Source organism: Acipenser ruthenus, chromosome 7 (genome assembly GCF_902713425.1).
Source record: "Acipenser ruthenus chromosome 7, fAciRut3.2 maternal haplotype, whole genome shotgun sequence".
In the NCBI taxonomy this organism is placed as follows: Eukaryota; Metazoa; Chordata; class Actinopteri; order Acipenseriformes; family Acipenseridae; genus Acipenser; species Acipenser ruthenus.
The window spans coordinates 54,177,304-54,183,303 of record NC_081195.1 but is presented as its reverse complement, the minus strand read 5'-3'; positions in this window follow the sequence as shown (position 1 = coordinate 54,183,303).

Here is a 6,000-nt window from a genome sequence, read left to right as displayed (position 1 = left end):
TGTGATGTTGTCTGTGCTTCCCAGACCTTAAGGATTGCTTCCTGGAGTATTACTCCTAAACTTCAAACATGACTTCTGACATGCTAGGTCAAACATGACATTTCTGTCATTCTTAGTTTGAGCTTCAAAACAGGACTCAAGTGACCTTCTAGGCATAATGTTTCAACTTTTGTTATATCACAGTTTCTTGTTCATGAACATGGGGTAACATTACAAATTTGTTCGATTTTTAAAAATGACTACTTTGTGATACAATTGTCACTTTGTTTTAATTTGTGAATTTTCTGGGATGCTGAATGGAAAGACCTAGATTTTAATTATGACCTTTCAGTCCTGTTGTTGCATATTAGCAACATTGCCACAAAGTGGGCCAAAATACTCAGAATTCCAAAATTTCTGAATTTCCATCCCCAGAGGTTTATTACTATTAGATTTAAAGTGTTACATTTTTTTCTCATTTTGATTAATGCTTGGGTCTCACGGTTCTGCACAAAAGCTTTTTTTTTTTTTAAACAACAAATATTAGAAAAGAATATCAAAACATTTTCAATTGTTGCAATTTGTCAAGTACATCAAAGTTTTGCATTGTAATTGGCCTTGTGACATCAAGAAAGGAGCCAACTAGTGGAAACAAACTATGTCATTGATTAAAACAAACCTAAGTTGATAGTGTGTCTCCTTTTTGTTTCTTAAATAACAATAAAACATATTGAGATGACATAGTTAATGAATACATTTAAAAAAAGGTTCAAGTTAGTCTGCTATGTTTTAACCTACCTAAAATATTTAGCGGCACACACTAGACATTATAGATAGTTGACAGATGTATCTAATCTCTTTTGGCATTGAGAAAATAACTGATTTAGCAGTCAAGTTATAGAATAATTGCACTATAGATCATTAAAAAGGCAACAATATAGTTATCTGTTATTAAATCTATCTAAAAAGGTAGCAGATATGCCTATTTAAAAAAAGATATACGTTATATTTAACCAACCTGCATACATTTTGCTATGAAATTTCTGTAACTTGTGTATATAAATATCTATTTGTTTTGGCTTTTGAATTACTAACACATGCTTTCATTATCTGCGTCATCAGTTGTATTTGTGTTTTGTCTTTTTTTAGTGTACACAAAAAAAGTCAAACTAAGAAAATGTGAATGTAAAGTTGCAGGTAACAAATAATGTGTAAACTAAGGTTGCCAGTTCTTTTTTTATTATTATTTTTTAATGCTATTACTGTATAATATACTTTTTTTTTCAAATGTTCTACTTTTATTATTACAATTATGGTTAAAATTAAACCTAAAGCTAGCCCAGTACACTGTACCAGTGGTGGTTGAACTTTTTACTACAAATTAAGTATTTAATGGAATACAATATGTACTTGGTATTTAACAGTGAAATAAACATGCTTTAAAATGTACTACACAATATACAAAATAGTTCTGTGGATTTTAGGTGATCTAAATCTAAAGATTACTATGCCTGGATTGGGCAACATGATAATGGAAAGTACAACCAAAATGGTAGAATATATTAACTTTGCAAAGAAAGTTCATATAAAGAAGTTAAAACCTCCTGTTTTAGCGACTGCAACAATTGAAAGAGTTGAAAAATTGAGACTCTTGTTTCATAGTCAGAATGGTTGGCGGTTGGCTCTGAAAAGCGATAACAATAAACCTGAAATGCATATAAGTTTGGCTTTGTATTTCTCCAATTTCTGTGCAGAATATCTGCACAGAAATTACAATGTCAGAAATACTATTGCCGGGGGCTCCCGAGTGGCGCATCCAGTAAAGGCGCTCCTCGCAGGATGTGCCCTATAGCCTGGAGATCGCAGGTTCGAATCCAGGCTATGTCACAGCTGACCGTGACCGAGAGTTCCTAGGGGGCGGTGCACAATTGGCTGAGCGCTGCCCGGGTAGGGAGGGCTTAGGTCGGCAGGGGAATGCACGGCTCACCGCGCATCAGCGACCCCTGTGGCCGATAGGGCGCCTGTGGCTCTGCAGCGGAGCCGCCAGATCTGTGTTGTCCTCCGGCACTATAGGTCTGGTGGCATTGCTGTGGATCTGCAGTGCGAAAAATGACGGCTTGGAAGGAGCACGTTTCGGAGGACGCGTGTTCCAGCCTCCGTTTCCCGAGTCGGATAATACAGATAATAATTGGGCATGCTAAATTGGGGTGAAAACCGGGGTAAAAATAATTGGCGACGACTAAATTAAAAAAAAAAAAAAAAAAAAAGAAATACTATTGCCAAAGCTTAGGATTTAAAAATGTCTATTTGCTCTATAACTTCCTCTGGTATGATATAGACAGTAAAATAGACAGTCCTAAATAGTCCTATTACTTGTGCCTGATGTTTAATACTTGTGTATTTTAATTTCTTTATTGAGTAGACCCAGGACTTACTCTAATGGTACAGTGAGCTCAACCAAAGTTCATAGCCTTTATTTCCAGTTTTATAAAGCCCCAGCATTGTTTTCAGTGTGCAGCTTCATTAGCTGCTAGACCCTTTTGGCTTGTTTCACAGACTCCTTTTTAAAGGTAGTCCAAGCTGAATGCTAATAAGGTTCTTGTGAAACCAGTCATTCAGTATCAAAGCTTATCTTACCTTTCTTGAGATACTTGCTAACCCGCTGTCTCATTCCCACCTTCCTTGACAAAACTGGGTACTTGGTTTTCTGTCCTTCGATTCTCCAGGACCTCCACCAGTTTCCTCAGCACATGGTCATGGCAAAGGTTTGTCAGCACCCAACCATGAAGAGCTGAAAGTTGAGTCTTGATGCACTGCAGATGCCACAGCAAGGATTCTCCCCACACAATGGGCTGTTTGCTGGTGATGGGAATAAACTAAGTTTAAAAAATGGGAGAAATTAACACCTAATTAAACTTTCAAGTTTTCTGTACACTTACGGTGCTGTACTGAATTTGGTTATATTATAGCACTCATGGGTATAAATAAAAAAAATTAAAAAAGCCTTTTCTCTGTTGGCTAGTGGAGAAAATGTGTTTAACAGCCGAAATGGTGTAAAACATTAAGTAGATTGTGTTGTCAGCCATAATATAATGATACGATACTACTGCTGGGGGCTTAAGGGGACCCCTAGCCCTCTGGCTTTTTTCTGCTTGGCCATTTTTCTGGCCACCAGATGCCACTGTGTCCTATAGTGGTTATACAGCATGCATAATTATTTGGAATGACACTCAAGTAAAGCTGCAGTAGAAGGCATTGTGCTTTACTTGTTTTGTTGGAAAATACCTTGAGGGTGTGATATGTATTGTAATGCCTAAATGCCAGAAAGAGAACCCGTGAGTCAAAGTGTGATTGAATAGGATTATATACTGCTGTGGTACATGGCTCTTACTGTGATCTCTGAATCTTGATACATGTTACAAATTTGAGGAAAGTGTCTGATGTAATTCCTTTGTGATAGCTAAAATTGGGGTTTTGCTAAATCTAAAGTACCATCCTCCCCTCAAATGAAAGAGCAATCTAAACATGCATCATAATACTGTATGCACACATAACGGTCAACTGCAATATTTTTTTGTTTGTTTATATTTTGTTTGAAAATAATTTCAGGAACATTAGATAGACTACTCACGACCCCACAAAATATTTGCATTTATGTTCGCATGTTTATTGTGACTGTTGGTTAAAAAAACTGAATAATAAACTAGTCAGAGTAACCATGTGTGACCTTTCCTTAGCTGTAATAGTAAATCTTAATACTACCATCCCCAGTAGCGCTACAGTAATTTTAAGTGTCCTTTTGGAGAATTGTGATGATCAAGCTACAAAACGCTGCGCCACCTGCTGGTTACTGTTCAGGTTACAAAGGTGAAATAGGTTCAAAACCAGTTACATATATACAATTGAATTGATTTATTTTGACAATTATTTATACAATAACCTACGTGTTTATTAGGATATTAATACAAAATAAATAGGGAAATTAATAGTAGGTGACTAGCCAAGGCTTTAAAGTACTGGAGCCTGAATCATATTGTCATACAATACTGCTTTATTTTTGTGCATGTTTCTTGCACATATTTTGCTATCAATACATCTCTAATAATAATACATGACTGGAAGCATGCAACTTTACGACCAAAAACATTTAATTTATGTTTAATGATAGTGAATAATGCCTAATAGGCCTACATGGCAAATATATGTATTTTAACAATATAATTAATAATAAATGATAGTACTGACATTTATAATACTAATGCATTCCCAGATAGAACTGCATGTTGCCTTGGTGTGTGCCATGTAAAGCAATATGCCCATACAGCAACACCGTTGCACCGTTCTCGAGTTCAGTAAAAAAAAAAAAAAAAAAAATGTAAAAAGAAACTGCCATCAGTCATGAAAATGTGTCAAAGTGACCATTCGGGTTATCTATAAGCAGCGAAACAAACGTATCTCGCTGCTCTTTTATCTACTTGTTAACAAACCACTATCGGGTTGTACTAAACATCAGCATTTACTACACAGTACCCTTTATCAAGGAAGATATATGGAGGGTCTATCAATTAGGACAAGGACTATATAGATACCTGTAACGAACACAAGGAAATACATCCGCGTTCGGTACAGAAATTGTGAGATTTATTTAAACAATAAAAATGCTATTTTAAAAGAAACAAACAAATCACATATACGACATTATATAAGGATACTGTTGGATCAATAAATGCACGTTACCATAATTGCATTAATTAAATAAAGTGACTTTGTTGACAGACTATTTTGAATATATTCTGACACATTTGCTGTCCTTACTCTGAAACTGTATCTTTTGGTTTGTATGGGTTGGGTTGTATGGGTTGAATACAATACACAACGATAATGAATGTTGGATCACGCAAAACAGCAAGTGCAAGTTTGAAAGCAATTGTACTGACAACTTCTCTAAGAACAAAGAAGCCATCAATTGGAAGTTTTGCTAATGTATGTATTTATTTATTCATTTGATTGATTGTTTATTTGTTTGTTTACAGTAAATGTTTATGGAATACTTGTAGACCAGAACCTCCTGATTTGACCGATTAACTTTTAACTATAATAACCGGGGCTCGTTAGTTAATCGGCTATTCTCATTGGTGGACTAACTAGTCTATGAATGTTATTGGAGTATTCAGTTGCTATAATACCACGCAGTATAACAGTTGTTGTTTGTAGTATTTGGACACTGCAAGTGACAGGAGATTTCTATTTTTGATAAATTACTTGTTGATTTCAAGGACACAAAATCCTTTCTCCAAAATAAAAAAAAGGTAAATAAAGATTTTTAAATACTGGGTTACATTGTTAAAATATTAAAATGTTTTTATACAATGCATGTGCAAACACTACTTTCCTCAAAATTAAAGTTACTAAAATAGCTAGTTGGTATGAATACTTGAAAAATATTTGTCTTCCCATTTTTGAGTGTATCAAAACGATGTTGTTTCATTTGAAAATTATATAATGTCACACACATTTGCTTGGCTAGGTTAGGGTTAGATTGCTTGATTGATAACTATACTGTGAAAGACTGAAAAGCGTGGTTTCGGAATTGAAGTGTCCTATTTGTAGAAATAAATAGCCTACTTTCAAGGGCAATTTAATAAGGAGGTATAATTGACACCTGGTAAAATTAAATCAGAAATCCATTCAAAACGTGTTTTCCACTCCCAGCATAAAACAATTAAACTATATCCAAGGTATAGCTGCGCAATCAATCAAATCTGAAGGAAAATGTGGCTTTTAATTTATTTAGCTGATAAGCAGCTTCATAACTTTAATAGTAAAATGTCGAATAACTGACATAATGTAACCAAAGCCGTATCCGCATTATCCGTTTTGACAATGTCATTCACTGTGCCCCTCCTCCTCTCGTTTTTTGGCCAGTCTTCATTATTTTTATACCTAAATAAGATACCCATGTAAATACTCCTGTTTTGGGGTCGAATTCTTACTGGAAAGCAAATCGCTCTGCATGGACTA